Source organism: Rhinolophus sinicus, linkage group LG05 (assembly GCF_036562045.2).
Source record: "Rhinolophus sinicus isolate RSC01 linkage group LG05, ASM3656204v1, whole genome shotgun sequence".
NCBI lineage: Eukaryota > Metazoa > Chordata > Mammalia > Chiroptera > Rhinolophidae > Rhinolophus > Rhinolophus sinicus.
The window spans coordinates 58,305,001-58,328,955 of record NC_133755.1 but is presented as its reverse complement, the minus strand read 5'-3'; the positions used below and the strand labels follow the sequence as shown (position 1 = coordinate 58,328,955).

At 40.1% G+C, this 23,955-nt stretch overlaps 1 protein-coding gene across 8 annotated transcripts in view; it reads right to left on the bottom strand.

Moving 5' to 3' along the window:
• CTNNA2 (catenin alpha 2) overlaps window positions 1-23,955 on the bottom strand; it is a 1,048,744-nt gene that overhangs the window by 168,054 nt on the left and 856,735 nt on the right. The window lies entirely within an intron of this gene.

Sequence of the window (23,955 nt, the reverse complement as noted above, 5' to 3'; positions counted from 1 at the left end):
GCTATTTAGAAATAGCTTTGATCATTCAGGATTTTCAAGCACCCACGGTCATGTTTCTAAACACAATTCTGTTGTGGGACCCAAGAATGGAAATTGAGAATGTTTAGTAAAAGTTTAAATTGACTCTGAGTAACCTTGGTCATGCCCTGGCCTGGCGTTAGCTTTTAGAAACAACTGGCTAACACATTTTTACACCCAAACCTCTACAACCCTGATATTACTGCCTTGATTTCTTATAAGTGACTTCATTTACTAAAAGTGGAGAAAGCCCTCCCCTGACCACACACATCTAAATATAATCTTTTATTCTCATAACTCTATACGTTTATAAAGGAAAGCTAAGTAAGCTTTCCCTGGAGAGCTGGAGTCCAGGGAATGCAGCATTTATAACCTCCTCAAAATGTCCAGACTTTCATCCCAATATGAATTAAATGGTCATATTTTGTGGAATAGATTACTTTTGTCATATATCTTCATTTTAGGAAATTTAGAAAAAAACTAGGAATGACTCATTATCTAAACACCCACTCTATGTTTTGGAGAAAGCCCTTCCATGCATAGTTTTATCTTACAAATATTAGCTCATACTATGTTTTCTGTTCTATATAACTCACCCAGCCATGTGCCAGCAGCTGGAGGCACCAGAAACTGACCTCTGCCATTTGTGCCAATGTTCCTACCACTTGGAATGATCTGGCTCCCAGCTCAATGGCTGAGGAGCCTGAAGCCTGAGAAGTCTTGGGTGGTTATTCCCAGGCTACACTGAATAACCCTACTCTGAGGAGCAGAGGCTTCTCTAGCATTCAGATAAGGGCTCATTTGCTTCCTATCTTTAATCGTTCTCAAATAGTACCAAGCGCTTACATTTGATTTGAATAATAAGCAGAAGTTGTATACACTGATTTATTGGTGACTGTGTGTTGCTTTCAAGGGGTCCAGCAGAGGAGAAGGTACACAGTAGGTGCTTAATACTTTTTTTATAGACATATTAAACAATAAGATGGAATGGAATGAGTTAGACCTCATCCCCTCCTGGCCCAACACAGTGTGTAATGGCAATAACTGGAGGCCTGTTCATTAAAATCATCATCATCATAATAATAATAACAACAACAACAACAATAACAACCACCAGTAATAATCTGCCTGTTCCAGCAGGAGAGTGTATCAGCTAATCCACTTCTCACTTGGCCTACAATTGTTGTTTCATTTTGGCTTATGCTTGACTAGCCCCGCCCTAGGCTTCGTCCCTCCCCACTTTAGCTAGACCAAGGAAAACGTGCCTTCTTGGATGCCAGCTTCTTGTTGAACATTCCACCCTATGACACAGCTCCTTCTTCCAAGAGGTGTGAGCATCCATCTCCATTAATGGACATGAAAGTCTGTCACCTAATGGAACAAGCTTAATTTCATTGAATTTAAACCTAAACTAAAGTTGTGAAAAATCATCCTTTCAGGGAGTTGAGCAGTAAATGGTTGCTTTCTTGGTCCCAGCCTGTGGGTGCAGAGACCTTCTCTTCCCATGAGAATTGCTTTGGGTGGGATGCCCTGCAGGCTTCATGACATAACAATGTGGTATCCTTTTTCCTGATCTCCCTTAAAAGCAGTCTCCACTTACTAGAGGTTTGACTGAGAGACTGCTATTCCCTCTTCAGCCATGACAGTCCATCAAGTGTGTGACTTTTTTGATGCCACTGCAGCTTCCAGGAGCCTCACAATAATTCCATCCCTAGGCACTTATGACTCTCTTCCCTTTCATTTATCTCTCAAATTCCTCCCTTATCTTCTGGTCGTCTAGCTCCCAATTTTGGATCTTTTCTAACCATTTTTAAACTCGTATATTTTTAAATGTACTTGGGGAGTGGGAAACCCCTCTCTGTTCACAAAATGCTCAGTTATCATCTACCCCCCCCTTTTTTAAATCCATTCATTACAAGAGAGCAAAGTAAGTATATAATCAACATTTTAAAATTCCTCACAGTCTAGCAATGCAATAACTATTGTGAAGCCACACTACATGGTCATATTCATGAACTAAACTGGAAAATTAGACAAACCTTTGTTCGGATACCACTGTCCACAGTGGTAGCTGCCCCATCTTGGTTCCTTCCCCAATCCTGCCCCACACCCTACCCAGCTCCTGCCTCTAAACAGCATGTATCTTTTCAGGTTTTCTAAAAGTAGGGACTATGCCTCCTTCACCTACAGACCTCTAGCCCTAAAGTGGGGCTTCAAACATAGTCTGTGCTTAATTAACATGTGGTGGATGAATGAACAAAGGAAGTATTCAATGAATGCAGCTCTTCCTCCCAAATATCGTAAGGGCCCCAGCCTTGAAGATTTAATGAGCTTTATCTTGTAGGAACTAAGATATGTCAGTGTGGAAACATCGTAGCTTTCTTACTGTTAAGACTCATCATCATTATCTCTTGCCTGAATTCTTACAAAGCCCTCCTTACTTAGTCTTCCTGCTTCCATTCTTCCAGACATTTTCCACATAGGAATCTGAATAATCTTTATAACCTATAAGTCATATTATGCTTAAGACTTTCATGGCTTCCCATTGCAATGAGAATAACATGCAAATCCCTTATCCTGGACTACTTGCAAAGTCCTTTATGATCTGGCTGTGCACATCATTCCAAGTTCATTCCTGCCTCACAGCGTTTCCACGTGCTGTCTCCTGGGTTGGAGCCGTCCTCCCCACTCTACTCTTGCATGGCTGGCTCCTTCTCTCACTTCAGGGCTCTGCTTAAATGTCACTTGCTCGGAAAGACTCAATTGAACAGCTCATCTCAAATTAATTCCATTCCCATTTTTCCTGTATCTCTGCACTCAATCTGTTTGTTTCATGATTTTATCACGATGAGAAATTAGTTATTAATTTGTCTGCTTACTCCTATTTCTTGTATATTTTCTCTGTCTAACATGTTTTGTAGGGTAGGGAACATGTCTGCCTTGGCCAGTGTCTCCCCACTGTCCACTAGAGAAGATGGTAAAGAATAGGTATTTAATAATTGTTTGGTAAATGAATGAACCAACAGTGGTAACTGCCCTTCCACCTATCCTCATTGGCAGGCACAGTCCAGCTAGTTGTGTTATGACTTGAAACCAGGGCAGGAAGCTGGGAATGGGAGACACTGTTGCTTTCCCCACACGTACACATTTTGGGATCTGAAAAAATACTCCAAATTTAGAATTTAAATTTGGAATTCTCTGACTCTTTGGAGTTCTATGCCAGAATCTGAAGGCAGGGGACAGCTGGCTCATGACCCAAAAACCTTGGTATAGCCCTTTCCTTTCTTCTCCACTCTCAGCTCTATTTTGCTCTGTAAGGAGACAACTCAAATGTCTTCCCAACAGCTTTCCCTGGCCACCGCATTGCCTAGACATGTACACAACAGAAACTCAATCTACCGTCAAGAGAATGGAGTAGGAAAGAGGCCCAAGCAGTTCCTAGAATTGGGTTTGGGCTGTTCAGCAGGGATTTTTGGGTGGTCTTAATGGAGATAGGTGGGGTGGGCTTTGGATGGGCATGCCCCCTTGGTCATACTGACTCCTTCCTTCGGGAAGGGGGATGCTGGGTGAGAGTCACAGCAGAGACCCTATCATACTGAGATCAGGAGAGCCCCCTAACATACTGAGATCAGCTATTGCCCATGTCTAAGAGTTGTATTGCCACTTTGCAATAGTATGTTGATGTGACCATTGCCAAGAATATAATGAAAATATATTTTGAAGCCAAAAATAAGACACCGAGATACGAGGTCGAACAACTAAGTTCGCAAACTCATTCTAGACAAAGTGCCACATACCTCATTGCTGAATATCACTACGGTCACCTTCAAAGTACTCCCCTTGGGAAGCTATGCACCAATGCCAGTGCCTAGTCCATGCTTCAAAGCAATTTGGAAACTCTTCTTCTGGAATGGCCATCAGAGCTGTTGTCATATGTCGCAAATGTTATCAAAATGTCTTCCTTTCAATATTTCCTTTATCTTCGGGTAAGTAAAAAACACATTGGGGGCCAGATCAGGTGAGTAGGGAGGGTGTTCCAACACAGTTATTTGTTTACTGGCTAAAAACTCCCTCACAGACAGTGCCGTGTGAGCTGTTACATTGTTGTGATGCAAGAGCCATGAATTATTGGTGAAAAGTTCAGGTCGTCTAACTTTTTCACACAACCTTTTCAGCACTTCCAATTAGTAAACTTGGTTAACTGTCCAGCTGGTACAAATCCATAATGAATAATCCCTCTGATATCAAAAAAGGTTAGCAACATCATTGCAACAAGTTCGCGAAATTAATTGTCAGAACTCATGTGTAGAGGAGTTAGTGAAAACACGTCTCTTGCTTAAAGGCTCCCCACTAACCATAGTCACAAGCCCCTTGCCTGCACCCTACTTTCTCCCCACCCCACACCTGCCCCTGTGCCTAGGCTTATATCCAGTGATGCACAGGCCTGTCTATGCCCACACCCCGAGCCTCAATGGCAGACGGGCTGAACTCCATGCGAAACCCTGGCACTGCCCCTGTAAGCCCCATCTCAGAGGCACCTATAAGTCTAATTCCTGTTAGTCTGGGGCTAGTCAGTCCTTCCATGTTCACCAAGGAAACTACTAGTGTACACTCTCCAGAAGCTGCTCTGTCCAGATTATATTTTTTCAATTGACAGTTTAGTCAGATATCACCAACCAAATGCAAGAAACTCTCTCATAACTGAAAAAAAAATTTCCCAGCTCAAAAAGTCTTTCTATCTTTCAAGCAAATATTCAGCAGCCATTGCCTTGCCAGAAACGTGATTTTCCACCTGTCACACTGGGAGATACAAGTCTATTATCAAATAATTATCAATTATTTTGATTCTGGCTATTCAGGCACATAATGAACTCCTTGGTTATTTTTTCTACAATGTTTCTAAGACAGAATATATGTCAGTGCTGCCTGGAAATGTTGTCAACATTATCAAAACCCCAGAATTGAAAGAAAAAAAGGAGAAAGTTCTTGCTCTGAGATAAATCGAGGGGGAGGATCTACATTATGCCAGAAAAAGACTCCTTTCAGCCCTTGCGCCACCTTGGAAAAAACAAACCTGTCTGGTCTCACCTTCACCCTCCACACCTTTTCCTCCCGGTATCAGCCCCACAACACAAGTCGTGAAATCGCTAAATGGCAGAGGCAGAAAATTTAGCTCTCGTTTTGTTCAATCCGTGTGTTCTGCGGATGGCAAAAAAGGCTCAGAAAAAGGAAGGCATTTGTCTCAGAGCAAAATTCCTCATTATAATCATTGTCATCCCCATCATAAATAAAGCTGCTGAATTTTAATTGGTCAGTTATTACAGATCAGGCTTTGTGCTAAGCACTTGATACTCGTCATCTCAACATGATATTGAACTCTGAGTCTACAAAGATGGGTGCTAGTCTCAAAACCAGCATATGTAGACGTGAAATCCATCTCTATGGCCTCAGTGTTCAGGCAGCTCAGCTACATAAGGCTATTTCCACGTTTGTAAGCGTGAATGACACTGCATTTAACATGGTTTTTGCACTGTTGTTTGGTTTTCAAATGGAGTCCCAATTTTATAGTGCTATATAGACACTAATTTCCATTTGGTTTTATTTCACTTTATTCTCAAGGCTTTGCTCCAGATGAGTCTTAGCTTTTTCAAAAGCTAAACCTGTCTTCAAAATATAAAATTATATCTACTGGTGTATTCCAAACAATAGGCCACAAGCTCTTCTGGCATTTCCTCGCAAGTTGCTCCATAGACACTGAAATATGTAACAATGAAATAATAATTAGGAAAGATATAAATCTTTCCATGGGGCATCTAACACTTATTTGGATGAGTATAGTCTAGAGGGTTTAAAAAAAAAGAAAAGGCAAGTCAGCATTGCCTTGTAGTTTCAACTTCTAGGTTTCAAGAAACTGATTTCTTAGAAACAATGGATTGCAGAAAGAGTATCCCAGAGTATTAAAAGGAAGATAGATTTTAAAAAAATCACACACACACAAAAAAACACCAAAAGCAACTTTTATTTTGAACTACTTATAGGCTCACAGAAGTTGCAAAAGTAGTGTGGGTAAGTCTTGTGCACCTATCACTTGGTTTCCTCCAGTAATGGCATCTTATAGAGCTATAGTACATTGGGACAATACAATCAGCTACCTAGAGACTTTACTTACTTTTCACCAGTTTTTGCATATACTCCTCTTTCCTTCCTTTCTTCCTTCCTTCCTTCTTTCCTTCCCTCCTTCTTTCCTTCCCTCTCTTCCTTCCTTCCTCCCTTCCTTCGTTTTTTCTTCCCATCCCTTCCCTTCCCTCCTTTTCCTCCTCCTTCTTCTTCTTGGTTTGGCATGTGCTTGTGCGTGATGATAGTTTTAGAATGGGAAAGGGTATGGAGTATGAGATAAGTAAGGCTAAGTTTGAATTACAGCTTTACTACTTTCTGGAACTTATAACCTCTTTGAAACTTTTTATCTCTCCCTGTTTCTTTGTGTTAGGGTATTTGAAGGCATCCATAATGAGGTAAGGCGTTTTCGTGACGTACCTGATCATAGGTAAAGCTCCTTAGCTAAAATGATGTTTCATGAGACCTAGAATTTCCCATCACATTGGCTTGCAAACATAATGACATCTTATGGTATGTAACACCTACTTAAAAGATATTTATTAGAAGAAAAATATAATAAGTCCTTTATAACAATGGCAACCTTTTCCTTCTTATCTAAAATATGTCCTTCCCTGGGAAACCCCAAATAAATCTTACTTTCATTGCGCTGATGGAAATCTTGCTGGGCCCCTAGCAAGATAGCATCAGATAGAAAGAACATCCTGGCTAAACTCACAGACAAATGCTATGGGGACTGTGAGTACTTTTCATGAATCAATCCAATGCACTTTTCCATCTGTATCTGAACACTGCAAGTCAAAGTAAGAGTTTCTAAAAAACTACATGGACAAAACAAATAAAAAAGAAATGCTTACTTGGAAAGAAAGGATTCCTTTCTTACGAAAATACAGTTCCTACCATTTTTAACAGGCTCTGCTAGTACGTTTTAAATTATTTGATATGTTAAAGAAATGGACTTTGCCAGGTATCTATCATCCATAGCTTTCCAGAAACACAGATATGGTGGACATTTACTTACTTCACTAATTTTATTTATTTGTAAAATTAAGGAAGGGAGAGAAAACAGAATGGTGATCTCTGTATTCTTGGTGCTCCTTGGGAGACAGGCATGATTTTGTTTCAGTATGTCTTCCCTTTTTCTCTGAGCATCTTATTTGGATGGAAAGCTATCTATAAATCACCTCAAGAAAGACTGAGTAACTTCCTCCAGCAGGATTTAGATTTCTAGTAGTTTATATACTGGAATGCCAACGAGTTTTCCAAATCAGTATTATAATAGAAATGTGGCAATTCAATATAAGGTACCGAGAAAGAACACATAAGACATTTCTTTCTTATTCTATTTTTGGAAGAAAAGGATAGAAAAGAGCAATGGAGTTAAGTAGAAACACACACACACACACACACACACACACACACACACACGCAGAGGAGCTAGCTGCCGATGTGGCCCTGTGTGTTGATGATTAGAACAGCACTAAATAACCACATGAGACATGTAATTAGCATCTCATATCAGAAGGAAGTTGCTTACTTCATTTTTAGGTAAAGAAAATAAAAACTACCACACCACATCGGGATAGAATATAACATCCAGGAAAACATTAGTGAAGGTTTGGGCTTATTAAATAAATGAAAAGCTCATTCTAAATGCATCGTAAAATGTAAATTAAATTATAAAAATGACATTCTCTGTTTTAACATCATTTCTAATCCCCTATTTAAAAGAAATAAAGAAGAAGTTAGAAAAAAGTGTGGGAGGCCTGGAGGGAGAAAAGGAGAGAGGGGGGGAAAGAACTTCCTTTTTTTTCCTCAGAATTGGCCTCTCTGAAGGGCTGGCTGCTTTGACTTCCAAAATGTATCAGCTAATCTGAAAGCGTGGGAGAAATATCTAAAAGGAGTGGAAGATCCTTCCCTTTACCCTTCTGCAAGCTTCCAAGGTACCCAGTGAGCTATCTACCTGCTCCTGGAAACATGTGCCAAATTTCTTCAATCTGTAGTAATTTACATCTTTTTCATCCAGTCCCCCATAATGGTTCTATAATTGATGATACTGCAGGAGGGAATTACACCAATAACACTGACTAGACAGTCACTTACTTTGGACAATTCAACAAACATAATTATAATATATATTTGGAAATTATTCAAGAGTACCCGTGTTAAGATGACACCCCTCCACCACAAAATGCATATATCTAGTTAACATCCATAGGGCCTATCTCGTATGAGTCACCGTGCTTGGTGCTACGGATGAAAAGATCATTCATCAAACCGATATTTACTGAGAGCCTATTTGATTGTAGGCATCAGAGTTCAACAGTACACAAGTCACAGCAAGTTTCCTGATGGAACATATGAATAACTCAAAACACCTGCCTGTGAGTAGCTCTTACCCCAGGGGAGCAGGGTGGAGGGAGATGCAGACCTTCAGGCAAGTAATTAAGATGCAATGAACTGAGTATACAATGAACTGAGTATCTATGCTATGGGTCTAGGGAACAAAAATCAGAATGCTTAAGAGCAAGACTCTTGAGCCAGGATGCCTGAATAACAATTCCAGCTCTGCTACTTACTAGCTAATTGATTAATGGCTAAGTTGAGTAACTTGTCTGTGCCTCAGTTTCTTTATCTGTGATATGGGACTTGTACTAGTACCTACTGCATGTGATTAAATAAACTACTAACATTAGTAACATTCTTAAAACAGTGTCTGAAATGTAGGAAATACTATGTGAGTGTTTGTTACATTAAAAAAAGTATTATAGTAAGGTGGTAAAGAGTATTGTGTATGCCAGGGTAGGCATGAGTGTCGGGGGGAAGAGGGGGCATTAGGGAAAGAGGAAAAAAACTAAAAAAACACAAATTTCCAGCACATATTAGAATTTCAGCCACTATTACAGATGCTACTTATTCTATTTATTTTCAGGTCCAGACCTCCTCGTCCTCATTTTACAGTGAGGAAAGAAGCACAGAGAGCTTAACAGAGGAGATTCAATCATCAGGGCAAGAGAAATTCCTAGATGAAGAGAATCACTTGAAACACCTGACCACAATTCAGATTTACCCGTTCCATTCCTACTGTCAGTATCTGATACTCCATGGATACCCTGTTGCCATGATGAAAAGTGTAAGAACCTATACATGCCTTAGATTTAACATCATTATCAAAACCCACTCTTGGGTCCCTAATATATTGAAAATATTTCCTTCCTAGGGTTCACGCAACACAGATAGAACATTGTTTTCCTTGTATGTCAGGCTGAAGATGTTGGAGAGAGATCAACAAGAATTCTGGAAGGGCTGCAGTGAAACTGGAAGGTCTGACAGAGAGAGGAAAGGCACTGATGTGAGGTCAAGAACAAAACAATAAGACTAAGCCTCGTGGCCTAAAAAGATGGAAAAATGTGAAGGAGGGTCCCAGAATTATGAAGGGGAAAGGCAGGGGGAAGGAGAAGAATGAGAAGACAAAAGAGAAAAATGGAAGAATAGGGCTTCATCCCTAAAACCCTGAGCACATGAGCTACCAGTGCCTAAATGTATCACTCAACAGCCATTGGCACTTTGAGACAGTACTAGGACAAATGATGCATTCTAGTTCTTCCACTTATGAGCAGCATAAGTGTCTTGGGCAAAGCATTTCTCTTTAGGCAAAGTGTCTAGAAACACACACACACACACACACACACACACACACACGATAAATGTTTATTTTCTTCTTTCTGAGCTTGGTAAATTGCCTATAAAATAGGAATATAAAGATCTACTTCACCAGACTATTGATGTAATTAAATTCAATAACATACAGGAAAGCTCCATCACAAACTTCATGGAGTGGGATCAACACTCATTCCTCTTATTATCCCAAGTTCTGAGTATCCACCTGCAGAGGCTGTTGATCATAATAGCAGCCTGAACTTGAAAAGGACCCTAAAAGTTCTAAGGAAACCAGTCCTAATAACTCTATATGGAATGAGAAAAAAGATTTAACCTGAGCCTAATGGTTCCCTCCCTGTGCTCCTTAACCCATCTAAGAGATATTTAACCCTCTCCTCAACTAATCTAGGCCTTTAAATTAATTAAAAAATTACCAACACCTCAGAATGCACAAAACCCTATAACAATGAACAAAGAAATTCAGAGCTGGTGCTGGTGACTATAAGTGGGTTGTTTTATTTTTATTTTCCCCTGTTCAAATGTCTATGTTAATGAATAAAGAAGTGAAGAAAACACAAACTTAAAAGGAACCTAAGATAAAGCAACAGTTGAATGGACCATTAGAGAGATGATGGATTGAGGAGGAGATTTGTCAGAGGGTACTTAGTAAGCAGTGATATGAAAAGGTATTGGAAAAGAGGTCAGAGATGGAGGCATAAACCATTAAGTAAACATCGCTTCACAGCACCAACTCCCAGAGAACCACATAAAAGATGAGAAAGCCTGAGAGGGTCTGGAACAGGAGCCATAGAATTTGGAATAATTAGTGAGCCAACAAAGTGGAAAGGAAAAATAGAATGATGAGTTCAGTGCAGAGGTCAAATATTTCATCAGAAAATAAGCTATAAAAGATCAAAGGAAAACTAGCATGGTGAGGGTAGGATGGGGAATTTATAAAAGGGTACACTTGTGACTCCATGACAAGAAAGAAAACATTATAGAAGAGATACTGTTGAGGATAAAATCCCAAGAATATATATATATATATATATTCTAATTCCTGGATGTTTGCCACTCATGTCTAGGTGTCTTTTCAACCAGAAAACCTGCTCTCAAGATTAATAGTGAATTCTGAGGCTGAAAATTGATGATCCAGCAACTCTTTATTCATCAAAAGAAAAAAGAAAAAAGGAGAGAAAAATGAGAGACAGACAATTGTACCTAGATGAAATTTGCATCAGTTGGAAAACCAAATAACTAATCCAGTCATGATTATCCCTAAAATTTGAATGAGGAATTGATATTTCCTCTAGCAGACACAACTCAAGAAACAGCCTGGGTAGACACTCCATTTGTAGTCTCAAGGCCCCTCCCAATAAGAAGCAGCATAAAGTTTCAAAAATAAAAATAAAATAAATTTGAGTCAGAAAGTTCTGAGTTCAAATAAATCTCAGCTTGGTCACAGACTAGCACGTGAAGGCTTAGAAAAATAACTGTGCCAGCCTAAGACTCATTTTCCTCATTAACAAGAGAAAATGCAGTTAAGATTCTTGCCTCCCAGGCTTGTTTTCATAATGCAATGAAATCTTGTTTTTAAAATGTCTAGGATGTATCAGGTGCTCAATTAACAGTGTCCACTTTCCAGATTTCTGAGGCTGGCCTCAAGGCATCATATTGGAGTTGAAAATAGAAAATAAGTTGACTAACTTTTAAAAAACAAAACCATCACCAAACCTTTGATTGGGTGACATTCTTTCAAAGCAGATCCCCAGAAAGGCTATGGACAAAAGTTAACCAACTTTTTAAAGTTAAAACTTGCTGACAACACTCTCAGCTGGAGCCCCTCTTCCACACCTGCTGTAGGAGCTCAGGGCATAATTCTTTGATTATCCACAAAGGTGAAAAATATCGTTCGTCTGAGGGGGGCTGACTTCTGGAAATAGCATCATTTGGATCCAACGCTGGAAAATAAGATCTAGCTGAAGTGTGACCACAAAGCAGTGAGACTGATTTTCTCCTGTGATTCATAATCTAATTTAGAATATATTATCAAAAAGTTCTGGGTCCTATCAAAATAAAAGCACCAGTACAAGAAGATAGTCATAGAGGAACATTTATTGCATCACTGAATGTAGAGGAAAAAATTATTGCCTGTGCGTCAACAGGAGAGTGAATGGCTGAAAAACTTGTGCTATAATTCCACCGTTAAAGATTATGTAGCTACCAAACAGAATGAGTTAGAAACTCTCTTCTTAAAGTGTCTCTGGAATGGCAGTATCAACATTGACTGGAAACATGTTAGAAATGCAAATTATTGGGCCTCTCCTCAGAACTGCTGAATCAGAAGGTCTGGGGGATGCCTAACAATCTCTAACTTAACACGTCCTCCAGATGATTCTGATGCATGCTAAAGTTTCAGAACCACTGAGTTAGAGAGCTGTCCTCCATTTACCTAGAATAGGAATGTTCGAGATATGCTAAGAAAAGCAAGCTGCAAAACAATAAGGAATATTTACAGTTGAAATAGATTGTGCGTGCGCATACGTGTATCTCTGTGTAGAATAAAAGAATTTGCCAGACTCTTAAAATGAATAGAATTGATGATAAAGGGGTGAGGATAGAATGAGAAAGGGTGATGGTGGGAGGGGGGTAGAAAGAGGGAGATAGAGTCAGAGAGACAGAGAAAGAAACAGAGAAAGATAAATACCTTGTGTAGAGTATATAGAGGGATAGGTTTACTAATTGCTTTTCCCATACTCTGCTTTTCACTTAAAGCAAACTTTGCATTCTTTTGAATCCCTCACTCCTTGGTGAGGGTTATCAGTTACTTTTTGGTCTGGAAGCCCTGTTAAGATCTAAAAAACTCTGCCTGAAAGTATGCACATAAGAAAAAAATAGGATATTGGCGTACTTAATATGTTATAATTCTCCAAAGACCATGCAACTGTCTGCTTGCTAAATGGCTATCACCCAAGATTAGGGACAACATGTGTTAGTTTTCACATTTCCAAAGAACTGAAGGCTGAGGATTGACAGTCCTCTGCCAGGAGGAGGACCCATTCACGAAGAAAGTTGATTTTTTTTTTTTCCTTCTGTGGGCCAAAAAAAAAAAAAAAAAAAAGTTAAGTAAGCTCAAGCTATTTTCCTTAAGGGGCCGTACCTGACTTATGCATAGAATCTTAACAAGATTAAGTTGTGGGGAAGAAGTAATTTGTTCTCAAAGCCTTGTGAGTCTTGAGGCATCCCACCAGTTTACCCAACACACTGTGGCCTTAGGACAATGCCCCAGGTCTCTGCCTGCTCAACAAGCTCCCACACACCCAGCATGTTTAGTCAGGCCTGCAAAGATTTGAGCGCCATCAGGAATTGAGTGGTCTTTCTTAGTACAGATCAAGATTAGGTTGCAAAGGGATGTCAGCAGATTGTACTGGTGAAAACAAGTTGATTGTCAAAAGCACAGGAAAGCTAGAGGAAAAAGAAGTAAGATCACGTATATGGCTGTAGCGACGGCAGGGTGTATCCTGGCACAGACTGGGTACATTCCAGGTTAGGATTGTAAGCACTAAGCAAGGCAATGAGGGCAAGCTGCAACTTTCAACAAACTTCCTTAACTCCTTTAATTTTGCAAGACAGTTCTTCCCTGGCTCCTATCTGGGCTCATGCTCTGTGAGATCCCCTTAAAATAAAGAGGGATGTCCCTTTTGTACCAAATTAAAAAAATGTACATTGTTCCTTTAACACCTCAGATTTGAATATCTCATGCATGTCTTCTAACTTAATCAATGTCAGAGTGTTCTGTGGTCCTTTTGGCCTGCCATCCCTCTCCCACCAGCACATGACATGGCAAGTCAACTCATTCAGTGGTTCTCAGCCTGGTGGCACGTTAGAAGCACCTAGAGAGCATTTTTTTTGTGCCAATGCCAGACACCTCCTTAGATCTATTCTATCAAAATTGTTAGGAAGCAAGGGGAAGGCACATGGGAGATGAGCTGGGCATTTGTAACTTTTTAAGTTTCTATAAGAGTCTACTATAAAGTCAGGAGAGACAACTACTGAACTAGCTCGTATTTAAATTCCTACAAGTAAGATTAGAGCTTCCAGTGAGTGGTTGAAAGAGGTGAACTTCAAGGTCTTTCCAAACAGGAGAGGGGTCAGTGATTTTCAGAAAGCAGTCAGCTATAGTAATGATTTTTCACAAATAGCAGTGGAAGGGATTCTTCAAGGTTAAACAGAAAGACTTTTGCAAACTGAATCAGAAAATCGAGGCTTCTGTCTAGACAATTCCAACCTATCAAACATAAACATGACTATATATATGTATGTGTGTATATATATATATATATATATATATATATATATATATATGTATTTTGTAGTTATGCCAATAACCTAATATTTCAGAGAATCAATTTTTTACATAAATTTATTTTTTATGGGTCTCAAGGGTCCAGAAAATTAACTCTAAAATTTGACACAGCCTGCTTCTTAAGCTTTACTGAACTCCTTTCACTATCAATAAATTAGGCTTCAGTAGTCCACATCTAATTAATAGACACTGAGCTACACTAACCCCAAAAATATCACTACATGAATAATTGAAACGTCCAAGTTTTTCAGGCAGTCCCTCAGTTCTACCCTCAGGCAGTAGTAACTTATCAACTGGCCTAAATAGAATTACCCTAAATATTTCTAAGAAAAAGAAATCAAAGACTTGTTTGTTTCTTCAAAGGCTTAGGATGAAGTTAGACAAAATGTACAGCCACTTATTTCTACAGTTGGTTACTGGGTCCCTTGGCACTTTTACAAATCTGGAAAGATAGACAGATATTCCTTCTTACCTCCTCACATGCAGCCTAACTTTGATTCTGGAAGGATGAGGGAGGCAGTAAAGGACAGTGTTTTCCAGGAGCTGAAATTTCAAGGAAGTCATTTTTCACATTTTCAAAAGTAGATTACCTCTTTAGATCTCTTGCCTTAGCAGGAGGCAAGGAAGTTTGGAAGGTGTCTGACTTTTAAACAAAATAAACAGAACCAAATCTTAGAGAGCAGAAAGCCTAATTGAAGGAGACAAGAAAGGGGAGAGAGTGTTGAATGCTCTGAACAAATCAAACTCAGATTATCATCCCATGAAGGTTTATGCTCAACAGAAAAGACAATGAAAAGGAATGTGAATCCATCCATCAATCCAGTGTTTACTGAGTCTACTACGTGTTGGACCTTGGAAGGGATCCAACAATAAGTCCTGAAAGGAAATTCTGAGGCAAATGATGGGTCTTAGGAAGCCAAGAAAGGAGCTGGCATTCTTTTACCCTGTATCAGTAATACTAATATCAGTAATAAATACAATGTATTATGCACTTATTATGTGCTAGTGTTGTACTAAAAAAAAAGCTTTCAGACACATTCTCTCATCAAATACCCTCAGGTACCTGATATCTCTTATTTGTTCCTATTTTACAGCTAAGGAACCTGAGTGTTTAGGAACCTCATGCAAGGTCATCCAGTTAGAATTAATTGGCTAGGTTTCCAAAAAAAGATCAAGTTTGCTTTAAACTCTGAGTCTTAAACACTGCACTGAATTGTTTATAGGACATGGGGAAACGAAAAGACAATTTTACAGTGGTGACATAAACAGCTTTGATAAATCACACAATCTACATTCTAGTTGAACGTCATGCCCAGTGGCCTTGCTCTGGGGTCTAACTACCCCAGCCTGCTCCCTCCATGTCCTGATAACTCACTCACCTCTCCCTGCATGTACTGGGGCAGCATTTCTGGCAATTCCTGGGATAGCATTAGGCTGTCCCAGGACCCCCAGGAGTCACAGTGCAAAGAACAGGGAATACTCAAGTGGCCACATTGAAAGGAGAGGCTCCCTCGAAAAACCAAGTACCTATTACGCACAGGAACACCCCAGAGCAGGGCAGACTGTCATCACTGGCTCAGATGTCCAGCTTCTTTCCAAGTGGCAGAGGCTAGAAACACAGTCAGTGCTCCCATCTGTCCTTAGACATAAGGCACATGTCTTATGTCTCCAAATCACACCCTCACATCCACATAGCCCTCAGGAAAAGTACGTTTTAAGTAAGGAAAGAAAGTCACTGCTCACATATTAGTACCACATAGTAAAAGGGGCTGTGAGAAGTTCTTGAGCCAGCCTGTTTGAGTTCATTTCCAAACTTCTCTTTCTAGCCATGTAGGCTTCCTCACAGCACATAGCTATTCTGTGCCTCAGGTAATCACAGGTCGTTTTGATGATTAAAAGCATCAGTGCACTTAGAACAAAATTGGGCACGTAGCGTGCATTCTAGCCACCCAATTCCCCCTCCGCATTGTCTGATATTCTGCTATTAGAGATTTCCTCAATGAGACGCATTGGCCCTCTCTTACAATCTCCATTTAACATTCAATGATCACGTGGGAAGTGCACATTAGCCTCCACCACCTTACTGTGAATTATTCTCTCATCTTGTTTTCTTCACTTCACTGAAGACAGGATCTGTCAGAGTATACTTCTTCCCAGGAAGATATGGAAGAGAAGCCACAAGGTATAAAAGGTAAGGTGGGCTGAAGGCATGACACACACATTTTCCACTAATTTGCCATTTCACAGAGACTTAATCCGCTGGAGACTTGGCTGTTGGTTTCAAATCTCTCTCTCCTCATTTCCCGGAGGGCGGGGGGAGATTGTTGCTAAATCTTCTCTCTGTGCTCCTCACGTTGGTTCCACAACGTCCTTCCCAACCATCCTGATTGAGAGATGGCCCTTGCATGAGCCCATTCAACCTTGTAATTACTAACTGGGTCACCGTTTCTCTTCATGTCTTTTTTACTGTCTCTGCCCCTGTGGCCTCACTCCAGACATACATGTGTAGCTTGCCTTTTGGACGTAGCATATTGCATACACCACTGCTGTTCTCTGATTTTATTTATAGGTACAGGAAGGCTGCCTCATAAACCCCTGCCACCTCACCACTCCATTCAGCCATTTTGCTATTCGTTTGCCAGGCCTGACAGCCAGTGAGCAGGAACAGAAAAATCACTAATCTGGAAGAAGGGCTCTTGTCTTTTGGACTAATTCTGCTGCTCACAAGGGAGGTGGCTTCTGCACATCAGCTCTGTTTTCTGAGCTTCTGGCTCCTCATCTATGAAAAGAGGGGGTTGAGCTCCAATGGACTCGAGGCCTCCTTCCAGCATGAACATCCTGTGATTAGATTTCACAGCTTCTCCGATTTCCTTCTGACCCTTGGCTCCAGAGCTAGCCCATCATCACAGAGAGAGAGAAACACTGACTGCCCACCTGCCAATCTGTGCTCGGGGCTGAGATTCTACTGGGAGGCTGACGATGGTCAAACGTCCAGGGCTGGCCCTGCGCCATATGTCAGCTCCACACACTGGGACGCTGCAGATGGAAATGTGGGAGACCTAGTGTGCAGCGCGCTGCCCTGCAGAACTAATAAGCAGCACCCAGCCCAGGGTGATTGCCCTGTGTCGGCCTCAGTAGTTCTGCTCATCTATCTCCTCATCTTCCTGGCAGAATCTAAGGACCCAATCTCTGAGTTGAATAGGGTTTAAAACAAAACAAAAAAAAGCAGACATTCTGAACATTGCCAATGAATATGTACTCATGAATAACAACATTCAATAGCTGATTATTACCAGGTGCATATGGTCTCCTGTAATCTGCAAAACAACACCTGAAGGTAGGGCTGTGATTTCCTTGTTCAACACTTGGGGGAGGTGCGGAGTGGTTTGGGACAGGCTAGGTCATACATTCTGGACATCACCGAGGTGAACTGCACATTGCACTGCCTGTTACAACCTTCCTGGACAGTTTGTACTGCTTTTTATGGAAACTCTTCCTTATGCAGAGACAAAAATCTATCTTCTTATAACAGCCCCACAGCCTGCCCCCCCCCCCCCGCCTTTTCTTTCATGTGACCCTCTCCTGACATGGATAAAGACGCTCCATCTAATCAATTGCAATATTTTTAGGTAAAGAACAATTAAACCAGATAACAGTAAATTATGCGGCTTTATCTTTGTTCTCAAACAGCCTCCCTGGCCAATTCAAAGATGGCTCGATACGTTTTCCTCTCTCCCTCTTTGCCCTTTTATTTTTCTCCAGCAGCATGTTAATAGACACCAGATCATTGACAATTGTGCAGCTAATTTCTAAATGATTGAAATAATTTATTATTATTCCAGTCAAGGAAAGTTCCGAGAGGAGCTAAGACTGCTGTAACAGTGTCCATACAATTTCATTCCACAAAAGCTTAACATTTACTAGAAATCGTCATCAAGGAAAATATGGGGATGGAGGATAGAAACATATCTTGGTTTATATTCAGGTCAGAGGATGAAAGCATTCTGATTGAAATCACATTATGTTAAGTGACCCCACCCATTCTTACGTTCTCCCACGAAACTCCTGTGTTGTGAGACTTTGTGATCCCCCAACAGATATGTTCCAGGTGTTTCCTATTTAAGCAAGTTGTTAGCTCTGTGATGGTTTCTCTTTTCTGTGCTGTTTTTCTATTTTGTTTGTTTGTTTTTAACGGCCTCTGTGGAATGAGCTGAGCACAGCTTACATGTGGGAAACTGACTAATTGTGAAGCCATCGCTAAGGCCAGCAGAGGATGTGTATTTTGAATGGACCATACTAGAGTCCACCCCCTGGCTGTCTGCACAGTGATATGCACACATACCAAATATCCATATGCTGCTCTCAAATTCACAGAGCTGACATCCCACCCATCATATGTCCCTTCAGGGGTGGGATGGGAGTTTACTGTTAATCCCAACCAGCCTTGGTCTTATCCAGTCATGGCCAATAATGACCTGTGCCCGACCCACTCAACCTTGCATTGACTCTGAGCCAGGGAAACCTGGGTAAGGGAACCTTAGAAGATCCAACCTCAACAGTTTGGGAATGCGCAATACATTGGATTACCCGCATGCTTGCAATTCGCTGTGAATTTTGCCCGAAGTGCCCATAGGAACATTAGGCAACAGCCCCTTAACTAACACCCACTGAGTGTAGCCAGTCTACATCCTTGGCCTTCAAACAGGTACCAGGGTCTCAGGTTCCGCTCCAGCTCCACCAAGGGTAGGCCCACCCCTACATTTTCACTCCACCGCCTCCCACCATGACCCAGTTGAAGTACTCTGATGCTCTCACCTCATTCCAGCTCTCAACACCTTCCCAAAAGATGGGATGTGCTTACTGTATCCCAAGAACAAATCTCCCTGACCCAAAAGACAGATTCTAATCATATCCCAAGGATACCCAGTCACCATGACTCATTAATTTCACCATCCTCATATAAATTCAAACCCTTTCAATGCAAACCCAAATCGGCTCTGATCAAACTTGATGATTTGAACATTTGACACTTTCTAGAATGTTTTGTCTAACTTGGTTTCCTCCTGCCCACTCTGTTAGGAGCACCCACCAGTACCACCAGTGCCTCCTCTCCACCCCTGGGAGCTCCAAGAATTTGTGAAGGAACTAGCCCAATTAAGGGGTACAGTGTGTGACTGGCTCTGGGTGGGTCAGTTTTGCCTGAATGTTAGAATGGTGAAAGCTGCCCAGAGGACCTTACTCATTTCGGTGATCAGCCCCATGAGACCTGAATGATTTGAGAAACAGATGGAATTTTATGAATCATTGGATTTAAAGCCATTGAGCTCATAGCTGACTGGGTTACATCCATTGCCTCAGAAGCAGGAATAATGTCTGTTTCACTCACCGACGTTTATAACACTAAGCACTATGCCTGGCAAACAGGAGACACTTGATGAGTACTTGTTGATTAAGTGAATGGATGGGTGATATATGTTGAAGTCCTAACGCAACATAGGTCACATTCATAGTTCCTCAGAATGTGACTATATTTGGTGATAGAGCCTTTAAAGAAGTAATAAAGGTAAAATGGACCCTCATCCGACCTGACTAGCATCCCTATAAGCAGAGGAGATTAGGACACAGCCATGCACAAAGACCATGTGAGGACAAAGGTAAAAGATGGCCGTCCAGAAGCCAAGGAGAGAGGCCTCAGAATGAAATCAAGTCTGCTGACACCTTGTGCTTACACTTCTAGCCTCCAGCACTATGAGAAAATACATTTCTGTTGTTTCAGCCAGAAACTGTTTACTCAGTCGGTGATAATTGTGATGGCAGCCCCAGGAAACTCATACCAGTATTTGTGATATCTGATAGGAATGTTATATTCTTAATATAGTACCTGGATTATAATAAGTAACAAGTACAGTTTAAGTATCGTTATAATTAGCCATATATTAAATATGATCTGATATATAACTACCCTCATATTCTGGACCTTGAGATTTTGCCCATATCCAAAATTCCCTTTTTGGCCATCCTCTTTATACATAACTTAAATCTAATCTGGTACATGTTGATTAAAATATACATAAAGATCTTTTTTTTCCCCATTTAAGAATAATTGTTGGAGTGAGAAACTAACATCAGCATAAAGAAATACTATATACTTCTTCAATATAGATTATAAAATTTTCTCATTTTGGCTAGATTTTCCTTAATTCCAGATAAGATTCTAAACATTCTCCCACTTCCTAATATTAAACCAGATATTTTATTCGAATCAAATTTGAGTTATTGCCCAATCCAAGAAAGTAGGCATTCCAAATTAAAGAGTTGGACTATATATTAAGTACGAGTCTCAATGCAGGGATTCTTAGAACTCAGTTTATTGAGATGGAGATAGACTTAGTCAAATAAGAACATGATGGCAACTGCTGTGCAGTGTAGATATGAAGTCAGCGGTTTGCGTCATGAGATGGGCATCTTAAAAACACCTGCTCACAGTGGCATGTACTAACATAGGAGGGTGAGAAGGCCATGCAAAGAACAATGCCCCAAATGCTTTCAGAGAAAGATAAATGGGATGTATAATTTCTTCCAAAGTGGGAAGGAGGAAAATACTTTTTTTTTTTTTTTAACATTGACACCTTAATGGCCAGGAAGCTATTAATGAATACTTAGGCAAGACAAATAGGCACAAAGACTATAAACAGAAATAGAAATTCTCCTCTTGGGTTCCATTGCTGCAAATTACCATCCAACCCCATGATTCTATTGATTTACCTGAGCGATATCAATTTTTAATCACCATAAACCATAGGCTAATATAGATTTGCCACCAATAAGTGCCCTTAGCAGAAGACTTTGATTAATTGGACACCTCGGAAATTTTTATATAAGACTGTCTAACCTGGAGACCTGAAGATAAAAGGAACATCTGAAAAATGTTTCTCCTGTGGTTTTTGCAAAAACTAGGTATGACATTCTGCTATTTCAAAGTTATAACTTTCGGAAAATACATGAACTAAAGAAAAAGGATGCAACTGAAGGGTTAAAGGGAGTAACCCCAGGGCAAGGATAATTACCATAGGAAGAATGCCTTGAGAAGAAATGACAAACTTATTTTTGTCCCCTGGGCTAAATTCCAACAGATTAACTTTATGGTCTTAGCACATCTAAATCCTTTAGATTTTCTCTTGATGTTCCTGTTCTCCAAGCATGTGAAGCTTAACTATTGTACACCAGCATGTTCTAAACTGTGGACCACAATACTAGTTTATCAAGATGTTAATAATGGCTCCTTAAAAAGAAAAAAAGAAAACAAAACTGCATTGATACAACTAGGAAACTTGCATACTATATCTCACTAGAGATATACATTGTCCATAAACCAATTAAGGACCTGGAGATTTTCTATAATTACAGAAACTGTTTGTTTAAATTGGTGTAATTCCAACGTTTCCCTTGGGATATTTATTAACATTTCTGGTTCTCAAGGTTTGTGACATGTTGGTTTAAATCCTATTGTTTCTGTGCCTAATGTCGCTGTACCTTTCCAACGTCATAACTGCATTAAGAGAAGATGAGACACACACCTACCTGATGCATGCCCTGAACAATCAATCTATTTTTCTCTGAAATGTCCAGGAAATTCAACCACAGGCACTTTATTTCTTAGCTCACACCAGGAGTAGAATTAACTCTCATTTCTCTTAGAAACGCAGACACAGCCGTAAACACTTTTAGAAGCATCACTTACTATTAACAGACCTGGATGAAACTGCCCTCCTTGTACTTGGCTGCAAATCAAGGCCATAGCGTGGGGTAAATTAGGACTCCTTGTCCCTGGAACTGTGTGTCCCTGGATTTTATATCTAGGTCTGTCTCTGACGAGTCCTTAATCTCTCTGAGACTCAGTGTTTCTATTGATCACTAGATAATTCTACAGTCACTCTGATAACTGAAGTTCCAGAAACTCTAAGTTTTTAATTCAAGGGTACAAAGTTAAACATCTTAAATGACCCTGTCTTAGTCAGAGGCTCTATTTAAAAATGTACCAGGAGAAGGGTCCATTAAAGAGCATTTTAGGTACAGGAAACTATATGGAAACAAAGACAGAGGAAAGGCAGAGATAACTCAAAATATATACTAGCTATGTAGCTTACAAGTGTTTTCTGGTTTGTTCTTTGTAACTTCTCTGCGGTTTATATAATGTTTTTGCAATGAGCAGGTATTACTGTTGCAATAAAAATTAATAGACCGACGTGAGTTTTATTTTTGTTTTTAAGACTTCCAAGTCCTTAAGCAGGCTTTTACTGATTTGGAAACCCTGATTGTGGGTTGCTCATCTAACATTCCAGACAAAATGTTCACATGAAAATCGTCAATGTTTGGAATAAGCAGGACTATGCCTTGGAAAGCTATGAGGCCTGGCACCAGTTCCCCAGGTAGATGATCAAACACATGATAGGAATGCGTGTGCGAATCTAAGAACTGCTTTCAGAAATTAATAGAAGGAAAAAAGGGATGGGAAGGACGAGGAAAGGGAACGAAGGAGGATGGGGGAAATGAAATCAATGTCACACCTGTCCATCCATAATTTTACATCATTTCAGTTCCTGTTTTCTGTACACCCTGCTAAGTGTAAAGGCTCCTGGGACACATTAAACCTCATCAGCTCCTTGCCCACTACTGTGCTTCCCTGAAAATAAGACCTAGCCAGACCATCAGGTCTAAAGAGTCTTTTGGAGCAAAAATTAATATAAGACCTGGTCTTATTTTACTATAAGACTGGGTTATAATATAATATAACATAACATAACATAACATAATATAATATACTACTGGGTCTTATATCATATCATATCATATCATATCATATCATATCATATCATATCATATCATATCATCATACCAGATCTTATATTAATTTTTGCTCCAAAAGACACATACAGCTGATGGTCCAGCCAGGTCTTATTTTTGGGGAAACATGGTAAGAGAATCCTCTGTAAAAATCAGTCCCAGGATAGGTAAGTAAAGGGAAAAAAAAGGGGGGAAGGTCTTGTGCAAATGGCTCAGCTGGGACTCTCAGTTCTGGCTGTACATGGGCATCACCTGGGAACCTTGGAACTGGTTGATGCTCAGGCTTCATTCCAGAGCAATTGAATTAGAATCTCCGGGGTGAGGTCCAGGCTAGTGGTGGTGGTGGTGGGGGGGGAGTTAAGTTCCGCAGGTGGTGATAATGGGTAGTCAGAATTCAGAAACATACAGGCAGGGTGAAACATAGGAATTAAAAGAAAATCTTACTGACTTTTCAGTTTTGCTGAATGCTCCTCAGAAACAAAAATAGTTTCATTTCTTGGGCTATCTGAAAATTTTCCGATTATAGCTGACTGAGGGTGAAACACCGGATATTGTGAATTTACTCTTATTGCACGTATTGTCCTAAAATGACCATTTCTCCCTTGCCTAGTAAATCCAGGCTGGTGAATGAAAAGGTGTCTTTCCTTAGTGAGTGAGGCTCACTACTCTACAGCTAGTGATCTTTACAAGATCTGAAGACAAAGATGGAGAAGGTGTCAGTCATTGGGCCAAATCAGGAAAGAGCCTAGGGCTTTCCTGGAAAATTGTTCTTAAAATAAGAATCTGACACCAGCCTGTTACCGTGTTTCCCTGAAAATAAGACCTAGCTGGACAATCAGCTCTAATGCATCTTTCGGAGCAAAAATTAATATAAGACCTGGTATTATTATATTATATTATATTATATTATATTATATTATATTATATTATATTATATTATATTAATTATATTG